Genomic DNA, 15,800 nt, shown 5'->3' with positions numbered 1-15,800 from the left:
TTTTAAATCTTTGTTTATTGCATAGAGACAACAAGAAATTGAGAGGGAAAGAGAGAGAGAGAGAGAGAGAGAGAGAGAGAGAGAGAGAGAGAGAAAGAGACACCTGCAGCCCTGCTTCACCACTTGTGAAGCTCCCTTTTGCAGGTGGGGACCAGGGGGCTTAAACCCAGGTCCTTGCACTTTGTAACATGTGTGCTCAACCAGGTGCGCCACCAATCGGCCCCCAAAAATAGATGTTTAAGAAGTAAAATTCTCCGAGGGTCAGGCGATGGTGCACCTGATTAAGCGCACATGTTACAGTGCGTAAGGACCCGGGTTCAAGCCCCCAGTTCCCACCTGCAGGGGGAGAACTTCATGAGTGGTGAGGCAGGGCTGCAGGTGTCTTTGTCTCTCTCTTCCTCTCTGCCCCCCTCTCCACTCTCAATTTCTCTCTGTCACTGTCCAGTAAATATTTAAAATTTTAAAAAAAGAAATAAAATTCTCACTGGATGTCAACAAAGCTCAGTAAATTATTTAAATGTGCATTCTCAAACAGAAAGGCAGTATTGGAGCTGTGTGTTTCAGAAATATACTGGGATATGTTGGAAATATAGATCAAAAACAATTACCTCTCTCTCTCCCTCTTCCCCCTCCCTCCCCTTCTCTCTTCCTCTCTCCCTCTCTCCTCCCCTCCCTCCCTCTCTCTTTCCCTCTCTCTCTCTCCCCCTCCCTCTCTCTCTCACTCCCTCCCTCCCTCTCTCTATCTCACTCCCTCTCTCTCTCTGACTCCCACTCTCCCTCTCTCTTTCTCTCCCTCTCCCTCTCTCTCACTCCCTCTCTCCCTCTCTCTATCTCACTCCCTCTCTCCCTCTCTGTCTCACTCCCTCTCTCCTTCTCTCCCTCTTCTCTCTCACTCCCTCTCTCCCCCCTCTCTCCCTCCCTCTCTCTTTCCCTCTCTCTCTCTCTCTCCCCCTCCCTCTCTCTCTCTCACTCCCTCTCTCCCTCTGTCTCTCTCACTCCCTCTCTCCCTCTCTCTCTCCCTCTCTCTCTCCCTCTCCCCCTCTCTACCTCTCTCTCTCCCTCTCCCACTCTCTCCCTCTCTCTCTCCCTCCCTAGAAGCTCTAGAAATGGCTTTGCTTTATAAGTGACCCAAGATCTGAAGTGTTGGCAAAATTAACAGTTTGATTTAGAAAATTAGTTATGCAAACTCTTGCTTCACAATTTTATCACCATGATTCTGCAATATGCACATGATTTGCTGTTTTAAGACACCCACGTAGAATATTGAACAGAAGCCTGCCAGTCTATAACAAATTAAGTTGATTGGTTTTGTTGGCAGATGTGAGAGAATATCATAGCTCATTATAGGGTTGGCTTAATTGGTTTTCTCCTGGAATCCATGAACAATGTTCTCTTAATCTGTTCCACACAGGGTACTTAACATCCAAACCTCTGAATTATCGTCTGATTGTTAGTATTTTTTGGATTGTGCTTATACTCTGGGCTTGGCATATGATGAAATGCATACTTGCAGTTTGCATGAAGGTGGATGGGAGGCGGGAGAGGTCACTTCTGGTATTTCTACTTAGTGTCTGCCTGTTTTTTCCCGTGATTTCCTTCATTTACCGATAGGGAAGTGATGCTGGATCACAAAGCGACGTTGTCTCCTGCACTTGTCAGGCATTAGCCCTGTGCTGAAATGAAGAATTCACTGATTTCAAAGACCAGATGTTATAGGGGCTGCGCGGTGGCACACCCAGTGAAGTGTATGTCGCGCTGTGCACAAGGACCCAGGTTCACATCCTGCTCCCCACCTGCCGCGGGTCTGCTTCAGGAGCAGGGAGAAGGCCTGCAGGAGCCTCTCTGTCTCTCCCCTCCGTCCCTGTCTCCCCTCTCAATTTGTCTCTCTCTCTCTCTCTTATCTAATAAAAAAAAAATAAAAAAGGAGAAAATGGCCACCAGGAGTGGTGGGTTTGTTGTGCTGGTATGGAGGCCCAGGGATAACCCTGGAGGGGAAAAACATTAAATATTATAACAGTTTACAACATTTACAAAGATCTTTGGTTTCTTCATTTGCTGTTGTTGTCGTTGTCGTCATCATGTTATGTATAGCGCAGAGGGGGGAAAGATGTCTGAGAAAACTGTTATCTGAATAAAACAATAGTACATTTTATTTCAGTTTCTTTGTTTAGACAATGACCAAAATCTACAAAATGTTTGTTCATGTCCCTTTTTTTTATTACCTTTATTTTATTTATTGTATAGAGACAGCCAGAAATAGAGAGGGGAGGTGAGATAGATATCTTAAAGTTTATGTTACATAGTTCAGTAGATCAGTAAATAAAGTATATATGGCATATTTCAATAAATCACATGTTAATATTTTAATAAATTATCAATAAGTCATTTGAAATGTGTCTTCTCCCTCTTTTTTTTCTTTTTATAGTCAAAGCACTGTTGAACTTTCGAGTGTGGTTGTCCTGAGGGTTGAACCTGGGACCTCTGGGGCCTCAGGCATCAAAGTCTGCTACACTGTTGCCCTTGCTACCTGCCGGGCCTGCCGAAGTCCCCCATGCAACCTTGGGTATGACCTCTTTGTGGCGGCTGTAGGTTTCCCAGCTGACAGATATTTGATAAAAGAATATCTGCCTGGCATGTGGTCTTCTTGAAGGTGGCTACTTCAGAAGATTTCACACCTTAGATCTCAATTAATGATTTAAATTTAAACAAATAATCTTCTTCGATACGCCCCTGAAAACTTGCTAGTTTAAGGGGGTGGGGGAATAAATGGCTCACTTAGACACGGAGTTGCTCTGCTGTGGATGTGACCCCAGTTCCAGCCTGGCCCCCACGGGTGTTGTGGTCTTTCTGCCTTGCCTCTCTGTCTCTATATGAGAAAATCAGTCCAGAGTGCTTGTCAAGAGCCAGCCTTTGCTGGCTGAAGTGGGGTTCCATGAAGTGAGGTCCCTAGCTGCCTTGCTGGAAAAAAGCACAGGGAGCTGACGTTCAAGAGCGAGTGAGTGTAAGTGTTTCTGCTGATGGCTTCCAGCAGGGCCTTTTATCACGGTGGTTGAGACAGTCAACTCAGACATGCATGGATCCTTACACGAGAAGGCGCAAGGTCAGTGCGGCAGCATCTATCAGCGCTCGGGGCAGAGGATATCAGGCACAGGAAGTACCAAGAGCAACATGGGCTTTGAGCCAGCAGAACCAGTGCCAGAGCCAGGGGCTACAGCTGGAAGCCGCAGCTGTGCTCCCGTCCCAACCCTGAGCCACAGTGTGGTCCAGGCTGAGCTGAGGATGGTCGAAGAATAAGTGAGTCACAAAGATATGCGAGTTTATAAAGTCCCCGAAGAGCTCACGTCCATGGACGGTACTCCTAATTCTGCTGTTTGCCTTGAATCTGAACTAGAATGGCATAAAGTCCTAGTTTTCTTCCTTATGATTCTTTTTCGTTGTTCTAATACATGCACAGATGTTGAATCGCAGGTACTTGTTGATTAAATGAGGAGATTTCCAACCATGCACTGAAACCATGGAGGGTGAGTCTGGAGGAGACTGCACTAAAAGACCTACGGTAGTTTATCTCACCCAGACGTGGGGTTTGAGAGACTAAACAGTGTCGCAGTGGAGTGAACATGAACTGGGCTGTGGTCTGTGCCGGCATATCTGACGTAACTGAAGTCTTACACAGTCAGTTGTGATGGAAGGAGCTGGAAGGCTGCTGGAAGGTGAGGCGTACTAACGTGCTTTTGGGGGGAGAAGACAAAATTTTTGGTTGAGTGCACATTGTTCCAGAGAGCAAGGACCTGAGTTCAAGCCCCTGGTCGCCGCCTGCAGGGGGAAAGCTTTGCCCATGGTGAAGCAGGGCTGCAGGTGTCTCTCTGTCTCTCTACCTCCCCCTCCCCTCTTGATTTCTGTCTCTATCCATTAAGTAAACAAAGAAACAGGTAACTTTCAAAAAACAGACAAAGAAACTATCGTGACTGCTATCCAGAACTGTGTGACACTGGGGCCCTACAGGTTGGAGTTCCACTAAACAATGTGTTGAGCTTCAGCTTTGAACATAATTGGCACCAGCAAGATAAAGCGATAGAAAGGAAAGAAGGGCATCAGTCCGCGGCTTGTGCAACTTGATGTGCACAGCGGCTTTATTTGCGAGAGTCCGAATGGAGATACTGTGAAAAGTTAAATGGCCAAACAGGTTCTGGCATTTCCAAGCACTGGAACAATATGCAATGAAAATAAAGACTCCTTGTGCTTTGCGCCACCTGCGCTTAACCCGCTGCGCTACAGCCCGACTCTCTCCTCCTCTCTGTCTTCCCCTCCTCTCTCCATTTCTCTCTGTCCTATCCAACAACGACGACAACAATAATAACTACAACAATAAAATAACAAGGGCAACAAAAGGGAATAAATAAATAAAATAAATATTTTAAAAATAAAAATTAAAAAAAAAAAAAAGAAAAATAAGACTCGTCAGTGTCTTTTCCATGCACAGCTCCTACACAGTGATGGCTAAAGTCAATCCGGTAAAAGTCCACATGGTGTCATTTCTTGTGTACAGGTCACAGAGACAGCTGTGCACCATAATAAAGTGTGTGAGCAGTTCTCTCAGAATCCGGGGTGGAGGCTGGCATGCCGCCCACTTGGGTGATGGTAATTCGCTTTTGATAATCACTTTCGCTTTTGATAATCACAGAGATTTCATGATCTTTGCTCTGGTGACACGTAGGTATGTACATATGCACATATGTGCAAATGATGAGGCCAGGTGATGACCCAGCCGGTTGAATACACACATTACCATGCAGGAGGACCCGGGTTCAAGCCCCTGGTCCCCACTTGAAGTTTGATGAGTGTTGAAATAGTGCTGTGGGTATTTCTTTTTCTCCCTCATTCTGCATTTTCCCTTCTCCCTCAGTTGCTCTGCTGTGATCCAAAAAGTAATAAAAGGGAGAGTGGGGTGGAAAAATATGGCTACCACAAGTGACAGATTGATCATGCAGATACCAAGGCTAAAGGATAATACTGGTGGCAATGAAAATATATACTGTACACATCAAATTAAATTATATATGTACATAATAAAATAAATGAGAATTGTATGTATATGCACACATACGTATATTTTCAAGAACATGTGTACTTGAAATTTTATTTTTTGCTAAAACGAAGAAGAAAGACACACACATAAAAGGAAAGTTAGAAAGGCTGTCTTTTACATACTGAGAAATAAAACTCTTAACACCCGTTCTAGAAATGAACACTAGGACTGTGCTGAGGTAGCTCTTGCCAAGTCAATGGTTCTGGCTGAAAGCCTTTATTGTCCCTAAAAGGAATTCGAAATAGTGGTGTTGCTGTTAGCAATACAAAACCCAACATTGATTCTCTTTACTTTTTCCCTGGCGCCTTTCTCTGTCATTGAGGAAGTGACCGTTTACAGCACAGTTGCTGGTACTGGAGTCCAGTTTCTTTCCTTCCTCAAGTAGACGTCTCCACACCGCTCTCGCCATGACCCGTCTCTTCTCCTCCAGTGCCCTTCCCTCTCATGCCCCTTCTGTAGTTCTGAGTGTTTGCTTTACTGCAACACGCCTAATCCAGTCCAAGGTTCACCCTTGGGAATCTTGTCTTGCTTCTTAAGGATCACTTATTTCTTTTAAAAATTCTTTATTGGGGAATTAATAGTTTACAGTCAACAGTAAAATAAAATGCAATAGTTTGTCCATGTGTGACATGTCTGTTTTTTAAAATTATTTTAAATCTTATTTATTTATTTACTATTGGGTAAAGACAGAGAGAAACTGAGAGAGAAGGGGAAGATAGAACGGGAGAGAAACAGAGAGATGCCTATAGCTCTGCTTTACCACTTGTGAAGCTTTCTCCCCTGTGGGTGGGGGCCAGGGGCTTGAACTTGGGTCCTTGCACACTGTGATGTGTGCTCTTAACCAGTTGAGTTCCCACCTGGCTCACATTTCTCAGTTTTCCACACAACAATACAACCCCCACTAGGTCCTCCTCTGCCATCCTGTTCCAGGGACCTGAGCCCTCCCTGCCCCACCCCAGAGTCTTTGACTTCTGTGCAATACACCCGCTCCAATCCAAGTTCTGCTGTGTGTTTTCTCTTCTCATCTTGTTGTTCAACTTCTGTCTGTGAGTGAGATCATCTCACATTCTTCCTTTACTTTCTGGCTGATCTCACTTAACATGATTCATTTAAGCTCCATCCAAGATGGGGTGAAGAAAGTGAATTCATCATTTTTAATAGCTGAGTACTCTTACAGTGTGTGTCAATAGACCACAACTTGCTCAGCCCCTCATCTGTTGGTGGACACCCGGGTTGCTTCCAGGTTGTGGCTGTTACACATTGTGCTGCTATGAACACAGGTGCACACAGATCTTTCTGGATGGGTGTGTTGGGTTCCTCAGGATCTATCTCCAGGAGAGGAATTGCAGGGTCACAGGGGCAGCTCCATTTCTAGCCTTCTGAGAGTCTCCAGACTGTTCTCCACAAAGGTTCACACAGATCTTTTTGGCTGGGTGTTTGGTTCCTTATCCCCAGGAGAGGAATTGCAGGGTACTAAGGTAAAGTAAGTCTATTTCTAGCTTCTGAGAGTTCCCTAAAGTGCTCTTAAGCATCACTTACAAGTGCAATTATTCTGTATTCATTCTTCTCTGGCTAATCTCACATAACATGATTTCTTCAAGTTTCAAGTTCTATCTAAAACACAAAAGAGGAGAATAGTCCACCATTTTTCACAGCTGAATAATAACCCATCCCCCATACAATCTTATTGTTTTAAATCCTTACTATCATTTTATTGTGAGCTTATTGGCATGTAGTTGTTGACACTAGAGTACAGTTTCTCCTCTCCCCATGACAGGTATCCACCATCCTGCCAGACTTTCTTCAGCACTCACCTCTCCTTGGATGTCTAAGTTGCGTTTAGGTCTGTGCTGTTGCAAACAGAGGCACTGTGAATTTAGATGTACACTGACCTCTCTTTTTATTTTTTCTTTCTTCTTTTTTTAATCTTTTATTTATTTATTATTGGTTAGACACAGAGAAATTGGGAGAGGAGGAAGAGATAGAAAGGGAGAGAGACAGAGAGACACCTGTAGCCCTGCTTCACTGCTCATGAAGCTTCCAACCTACAGCTGAGGACCAGGGACTCGAACCCCAGTCCTTGCACACTGTAGTGTGTGCACTTAACCAGGTGCGCCTCTACCTGGCCCCGACACTGACCTCGTAGCTGGTGTTTTGCTTTCTTTGACTAGATCATTAGAGAGGAAGCATCTGATCACAGGGAAGTTCATTTCCAGTATTCTGAGGAAACTTCACGCTGTTTTCCACAGGGGTTGAAACACTTCACATTTCTTTTTTAATAGAGACAGAAAGAAATTGAGAGGAGGAGGGAGAGAGAAAGAGAGAGACACCTGCAGCACTGATTGACCACTTGTGAAGACCTCTCTCTGCAGGTGGGGGTGGGGCTCGAACCCGGGTCCTTGAGTATTGTACGTGTGAGGTTAATCAGCTACACCGTCTCCCTCCCGGTCCCTCCATTTTCTTTTTTCTACAAGCAGCTTAGAATTGTTCCTCTTTCCCTGCATCCTGGCGAACATTTGCTGCATCTGCTCTTTCTGATGTTCATCATTCTCACAGGTGTAAATTGGCATTTCATTGTTGCCTTTATTGGAATTTATCTAACAATCAGTGACTTGGAGCATTTCTGGTTTATCTCTTGGTCATCTGGGTGTCTTGCTCCGCATAGTCAAAAGAACCATCACCCAAAATAGAAGAACCCTCAAATTAATGGGAAGACATCTATAAATGCCACGTATCAGAGAGCTAATAGGAAATATATATATATCAAGATCTCAGCAACAAGAAGAAGAACAACCTTGTTAAAAATGAGGAGATGTTCTCCCATACTGTCCTTTCTGGTCAAGAAGCTGGGGATCTGAAGTGATTATTTTCTTTCTTTCTTTCTTCTTTCTTTCTTTCTTTCTTTCTTTCTTTCTTTCTTTCTTTCTTTCTTTCTTCCTTCCTTCCTTCCTTCCTTCCTTCTTTCCTTCCTTCCTTTATTTTTTTTCTTAACTTTTATTAGTGATTTAATAATGTTAGCAAGATTGTAAGATAACAGGGATACAACTCCACACAGTTCCCACCACCAGAGTTCCATGTCCCATCCCCTCCATTGGAAGCTTCCCTGTTCTTTATCCCTCTGGGAGCCTGGACCCAAATTCTCTATGGGGAGCAGAAGGTGGGAGTTCTGGCTTCTGTCACTGCTTCTCCGCTGGACATGGGTGTTGGCAGGTGGACCCACATCCCCAGCCTGTCTCTGTCTTTCCCTGGTGGGGCAGACACAGGCCTCTGCAGAGTGAGACAGTGTTTTGCAGACTCCTATCTTGGTGAGAGGAGAACTTTTACCAACGTACCAACAACTGTACTGTGCATGGTTAACCTCCCAATAAATTTTTTTTTTTTAAATGAGGAGAGGCTATGAGTAGGTTTTTTCCTAAATAACAGCTTTGGTATTCTTGGCCTAAAACTCCAGGTTCAGTGATTTCACTCAGCATCTGGTATGTCGTTACTACTGTAAGCCTTGCTACTGTAAGAAAGTCAAGTCAACTTGGCCACTCTGAGAGTAGGGGAGGTTCCCATATAAAACAGATAAAGTTCAATTTACAGGTAAATAAAATAGGGGCCTGGTGTTGGCGTGCCTGGTTAAGCTCAGACAGTACTAAGCACAAGAACCTGTGCAAGGATCCGGCTTTGAGCCCAGATCACAAGCGGTGAAGCAGGTCTACAGGTGTCTCTTTCTCTCCCTCTCTATCTCCCTCTCTCTCTGTCTTATCCAATAAAATGGGAAAAAAATTGGCCGCTAGGAGCAGTGTTTTTGCAGTGCCAGCCCCAAGCCCCAGCAACAACCCAGGAGACTAAGAAAAGAAAAAAATTGGGCTGAGGGTAGACAGCATAATGGTTATGCAAAGAGGCTCTCATGCCTGAGGCTCCAACATCCCAGGTTCAAACCCCAGCACTACCATAAGCCAGAACTGAACAGTGTTCTGGTTAAAAAAAAAGAAAGAAAAAGAAAAAAATAGATGAATAAAATAAGTAACAGTGAAACTAAATTTCATGGTTCTACGTCAATCTGAAGAGCAGTATCGGTAACATCAAATTAATTTTGTAAATGAACAAAAAAGTGTCCTTTTTAATTCAAGTAGAAAATCAGACATGTGTTTTTAATCTCAATGAGTGATAATTTAAAAAATCTGAGACTATTAGATTCACCTTTTCATCTTAATTTCTTCTGCAACAGGAATTATAAGACAACCTTTAAAATATTTGTATTCCATATCTATGCTTGTCATATACTCCATGAAATAAAATAGATTTTAATCAAAATTCTTTCCTATCTTAGCTGTCATGACACAATCCACTTAGCTGACATTCCTTTTCAATTATCCAGTGGCCGGTCGGTTGTCATGTAAAATTATTCATTTAATTTAGAAGCTGCCACTGAAAGTATTTTCTAATTATAATAAAGCAAATACTGTTATTAAAATGAAGGTAGAACTGTGTTCTCTCTGCTTCCTCTTCTGGAAACACTCTTTGAAATAGACTAAGTAATCGTGTGTTCAGTGATGTGATTTGCCAAGGAGCGTTCAGAAAAATGAGGAATCAAACAGAGAATCCATAGGGGAGAGCAAGAAAGGAGGAGAGAAGAAGGGAGAGGGAGAGGGAGGAGAGGGAGGAGAGGGAGAGGAGAAGAGGGAGAGGGCAAGTGAGAAGGAGAGGGGAAGAGGGAGAGGGAGAAGGCAAGGGAGAGGGGAGAGAGGATAAATAAGTTCTTTTTAATGTGTATGTGTGAATGATGCGAGTGTGTGTGGAAACTGTATTCCACTAAATCATCACTGTCTATTCTGTCTAAATGAAATAATGTGCACATGTATTTGTGAAACCAAAAGTAGCCCTGTGTGTGTGAATTATTTAGTATAGAAGTGGCGTTGCTAATTGTCATATGTATATTTATTTATTATTGGCTAGAGACAGAGAGAAATTGAGAGGTGAGAGGGAGATAGTGAGGGCGAGAGACAGAGAGACAGCTTCTGCCCTGTTTCACCACTCGTGAAGCTTCCCCCTGCAGGTGGGACCAGGACCTTGGACCTGGGTCCTTGTGCATTGTACACTTAACCAGGTGCCAGACCTCCTGGCCCCTAGATCATTTTTTATTGTGCATTGCTTAGAGATTAAACTCCACGATCCCTGCTTGGATTTTAGAGGCCCTGCCAGGCTCTTTGGAAAGGAGCTATTTGCATAGGGTGACAGACTTCAGATGAATTCTCCCAATTTTCCCACAAGTTAAATCAAATGAGGCCTTTATCCCTATGTATTGTTTTCTTTTTTTCAACTAGTGAGCATTTTTCTCTCTATCTTCATTGGAAGAGAAAACTAGGGAGAGAGAGCATTATCCACTGGCTGAAAGGTGCCTGTCTTGTAGCTCTGTATCAGCCCACTCAAACGCACACCTCACCAAAACAGTGCTGCGCCAGAGGCAAAGCCGATTTTGACATCTGAGGTAAGATTCTGTCAGAAGTGGGAAGGACTCCTTGAATTATAATATTATATTATTATACTATATATGTACCTCTAAATAGTTTATGTAATGACAGTTTACAGTTTTTCATCATAATTTGAAAATTTTCAATGGATACATCCATACTTTATTTTTAATTTTTTTTAGTGCTTTAATAATGATCAACAAGACTGTAAGATCAGAGGGGTCCAATCCCACACAGTTCCCACCACCAGAGTTCCCTGTCCCATCCTCTCTCTATTGGAAGCTTCCTTGTTCTTTATCCCTCTGGGAGTGTGGACCCAAATTCTCTATGGGGAGCAGGAGGTGGGAGGTCTGGCTTCTGTCATTGCTTCTCCACTGGACATGGGTGTTGGCAGGTGGATCCACACCCCCAGCCTGTGTCTGTCTGTCCCTAGTGGGGCAGGGCTCTGGGGAGGGGAGGCTCCAGGACACATGGGTGACAGACACATGGTCTGTCCAGGGAGGTCAGGATGGTGTCATGGCAGCATCTGCAACTTGGTGGCTGAAAAGCAGTGAGATGCAAAACAGAACAAATTGTTTAATAATCAGGAATCCAAAGGTAGGAATAGAGCAGATGAAATCAAAGGAAGAAGCCAAGAAGTCTATCTTAGGTATGTTCCAAGGGGCCTATGACTTTAGTCACTTTTGCCTGAACCTGACAGCTAGCAATCAGGTGGGCTGAAAACACTGGGAAGATAGAACACACTCATATTCTAGGCAGACAGACAGACAAGCCCATGGTGTACAGATAAAGAGAGAAGTTGAGAGGTCAGACATACAGAGGCTGATGTGTGGATAAAATAGTGCTGGATCTATGAGGGCAGAGACAGGCTGGGGGACGGGTCCAGCTGCCAAAGCCCATGTCGGCGGAGAAGCACTTACAGGAGCCAGAACTCCCGCCTTTTACCCACGGCCATCTGTGTGATGCTTATACTTTTTTAAATATTATTTTTTAATTTTTTTATATTTTCTTCTTTTCCCTTTTGCTGCCCTTGTTGTTTTTCATTGTTGTTGTAGTTATTGTTGTTGTTACTGATGTTATTGTTGTTGGATAGGACAGAGAGAAATGGAGAGAGGAGGGAGAGACAGAGAGGGGAGAGAAAGACAGATGTTGTTGTGGCGGTCTGGTGTCGGGCTGCCCCGCGGAGAAGAGAGCGGACGTCCAGAGCAAAGGGGTACACAGATCTTTATTATAGGATGGGGGGGGGTTGGTTCAGACCACGTGGAGCCAGCTGGCAATGGCCGTCCCCACTACCTGACCACGGGGGGAGACAAGGGGGTGAGATCTGAGAGAGGGGGAGCTGAGAGCCCAGAGAGAGGGGGGGGTGAGAGGGCTTTTTATTGAGCGACAACCAGGGGTGACGTGTGGGGCCAGGACTGGTTGAAGGGGGCACTGCTAGGGTTTCGCGGGGCATAGTAAAACCTGGGGGTGGAGACTGTATCAGAATAATTCCTCAGCAACAGACCGACACCTGCAGACCTGCTTCACTGCCTGTGAAGCGACTCCCCTGCAGGTGGGGAGCCGGGGGGCTTGAACCAGGATACTTATGCCGGTCCTTGCGCTTTGCGCCATGTGCGCTTAACCTGCTGCACTACTGCCCGACTCCCGTTTTATTTTATTTAATTTAATTTTAATTTTAATTTAATTTAATTTTATTTATTCCCTTTTGTTGCCCTTGTTGTTGTTTTTTTACTGTTGTGGTTATTATTGTTGTTGTTATTGATGTCATTGTTGTTGGATAGGACAGAGAGAAATGGAGAGAGGAGGGGAAGACAGAGAGGGGGAGAGAAAGACAGACAGACACCTGTAGACCTGCTTCACCGCCTGTGAAGCGACTCCCCTGCAGGTGGGGAGCCAGGGCCTTGAACCGGGATCCTTATGCCGGTCCTTGTGCTTTGTGCCACCTGCGCTTAACCCGCTGCGCTATGCCCGACTCTGGTGATGCTTATTCTGTATTACTCTAACATCAGCTGGTTTATTGGAACACCCAAATACACCTTGAGCTTCTCTCTGAGGAAGACACTCTAGCTGACATAAGTCCTTAGGGCACAGCAGGATGCTCTAAAATATAGATCAGATGAGGAGAGAGAGGAGCAATGACGTCTTGAAATAAGGAGTCGACGTAGAGCTGGGTATCCGGGTGGTCAGTGTCTGCCATCTGCGTCTGCTCACTGGTCTTATAACTGCGCGCACTCAAGACCCGTCTTGGACATGCAGAAACTATGGGCTGTGAGGAGATGATCTCTGGTGGTCCACAGACATCCTCCGTCCTCAGAGCCCACGCAGGAAAGGACCCTCACAGACAGCAGTTCTTCAACACGCAGCTGATCTTACTTAACCTTGACCTCTGTCATCAATTCAGGAAGAAGCAAGACGAGAAACAAGTCAACACAGATGACGGCAGCTCCAGGGAAACAGAGAAGCATCCGCTCAGCTGCCAGGTTACGGCACATGCAACATTCACTGCTCTTCACTTATTTTTTAAACATTTTTTTTACTTATTTAAAAAAGGAGACATTAACAAAACCATAGGATGAGAGGGGTACAACTCCACACAATTCCCACCACCAGAACTCCGTATCCCATCCCATCCCCTGACAGCTTTCCTATTCTCTATCCCTCTGGGAGTATGGACCCAGGGTCATTGTGGGAGCAGAAGGTGAGAAGGTGGGAGGTCTGGCTTCTGTCATTGCTTCCCCGCTGAACATGGATATTGACAGGTAGATCCATACTCCCAGCCTGCCTCTCTTTTTCCCTAATGGGGCAGGGCTCTGGGGAAGCAGAGCTCCAGGACACATGGGTGGGGTTGTCTGTCCAGGGAAGTCTGGCTAGCATCCTGGTAGCATCTGGAACCTGGTGGCTGCAAAGAGAGTTAACATACAAAGCCAAACAAATTGTTGACTAATCATGGATCTAAAGACTGGAATAGTGCAGATGAAGAGTTGGGGGCGGGGCTCCATTTTGTAGACAGCTAGTAGGCCTATTTCTGAGAGGGTGCCAGGACTTGGAGGTTACTGCCCATCTACCGTAGATCCTGCATGTAGGGTAGAGCTCCTAGGCCTGGGTACCACCACTTGCCTGAGGGTGAGAGAGATGCTTCTTGCTCAGGACTCTGAAGAAGGTGGACGGAGTCGAGAACTCATATCATCTGCCTCATATCATCCGTCCAATCTCGGGTCACATGCACTGAGGGAAAACCTCTCAACAAGAAAGAGTATTTCTTTCTACTTAACTGGAACAATCTTATTGAACCACCCTCCCAGAAAAAGTTTTTATTTTAAAGGCAGTGTTGACCTGGAATTACCTGAAATAACCATGGTAACAAATTTTCAAGTAATATGCATTACTTGAAATGCAAATTACCTACGACTCATCTCAGCCTCTTGCCGTGACAATAATACAATTTGTATTTCTCACAAAACCAGCTTGTTTTGGCTACAAAAGCAATCAAGAAGTTATTCAAATGATATTGAAACCTTTCCAAAATGTATCCTTTGATGTTGGGTTGCTAAGGGTCTTTCTTTTTTAAACTTTTTTGTTTTATCTTTATTCATTCATTAGATAGAGACATCCAGAAATTTAGAGGGAAGGGGTAGCTAGAGGGGGGAGAGACAGAGAGACACTTGTAGCATTGTTTCACCACTCACAAAGCTTTCCCCTGCAGGTGGGGACTGGGGGCTTGAACCTGGGCCCTTGCACATTGTAACATATGTGCCAACCAGGTGTGCCCCCACCTGCCTTTGCTTATTGTTCAATAATTTTCTAGACATGATGAAATTTAAAAAAAAAAATCAAAGGTAGACTTTAAAAACTGATCATTGTGAATAAATCTGTAGTTAAGTGTTCAATGATGAGTGAATGAAGAAATCGAAATAGGGGTGATTTCACACTGAGGTGGCTTTTAAGAGACAAAGTAAGGGTGGGTGGGTCAGGAAGGAAGGGAGAAAGGGAGGGAGAGATGGGAAGGAATGGATGGAAAGAACAGGAGAGAAAAGCAGAGCCAGGGCACTGTAGACAGGGCGGGCGAAACTCCTGTACCTTTGGTGTCTGTCTGCAGGTGTGAAGTCACAGAGAGTTGGGTGTGCTGTAGGGAGGGAGGCATTCTCAGTCACCTCCAGGACAGAAAGTACTCTATAAATTCACTTTTAGGGAGCTGGTGATCTAGCATAATCATTAGGCAAACAGATTTTCATACCTGAAGCTCCCAGGCCGGAAGTTCAATCCCCAGTACCAGCATAAGACATACTGAGCAGTGATCTGGTTAAAAAAATAATAATAATGTTTCTGGGCTGGGGAGACAGCATAATGGATGAGTCAGAGCTCTCCTGCCTGAGGCTGTAGGTTCCCATGTTCAGTCCTCGGCACCATCACCAACCAGAGCTGAGCAGCGCTCTGGTCTTTCTCTTGACATCATTCTCTGTATCAGTCCCTCACTGATTTAAAATAAAATAAAATAATATTTAAAAGAAATAAATTCATTTTTACGGTTCTAGCAAGCACTACGTAGGTGCATGGTTTACCACTGTAAAGCTGAGTTTTCCATTCTTTTTATTTCAGATACTGAGAGACAGGGCAGGGGGCTGGTATACCTGGTTGAGGGCACAAGTTACAGAACAGTTACAGAGAAGGGCAGAAAGTAAACGAAAAAGACACAGAATCTTCTGGATCATTCTTAAATCACTAATGAGAGAGAGAGAGAGAGAGAGGGAAAGAGGGAGGGAGAGGGAGAGGGGATGAGGGAGAGAGACAGGGAAGGGAGGGGAGGGGGAGAGGGAGAGGGAGGGAGGGAGGAGAGAGAGAGAAAAAGGGAGAAGAGAGAGAGAGAGAGAGGAAGTCAAGGAGGGGTTGCCCCAGGCGCTGGCTTCCTCCACAAGGTACTGGGGTCAAGACCAGTTTGTACACATGGGAACACACACACGCCTTACTAAATGAACCATCTTCCGGTTCCCACAGGGGTAGTTAAAAAGATCATTCTTTTATTTAGATATGCTGTGTGTATCTTTACGTATGTACGCAGTAATCAATGGCCACTACTGGCCCAATGCTGCCACGGTTATTCCCTGACTTGCTCTGAGAGGTTGGGTTTATATCACTGCACATCAGATCTGAGAGGTCTCCCGGGATCCTCTTTGACCAGCCAAGTAGGGGCAGAAGTTAAGTTCTGGACATTTCAAGAACCTTGGAAGTTTCTGTCTTTCTTCATTCCCCTTGAAGAA

The 15,800-nt window shown here is 44.7% G+C and overlaps 1 long non-coding RNA gene across 2 annotated transcripts in view; it reads left to right on the top strand.

Annotated features, from left to right (window-relative positions):
* Nucleotides 1-15,800, top strand: part of LOC107522873 (uncharacterized) — a 725,389-nt gene that overhangs the window by 84,400 nt on the left and 625,189 nt on the right. The gene's annotated exons all lie outside the window — the stretch shown is intronic.

Source organism: Erinaceus europaeus, chromosome 13 (genome assembly GCF_950295315.1).
Source record: "Erinaceus europaeus chromosome 13, mEriEur2.1, whole genome shotgun sequence".
NCBI classification, from domain to species: Eukaryota; Metazoa; Chordata; class Mammalia; order Eulipotyphla; family Erinaceidae; genus Erinaceus; species Erinaceus europaeus.
The sequence above is the reverse complement of the archived record's forward strand: the minus strand, read 5'-3'. Positions and strand labels throughout refer to the sequence as shown.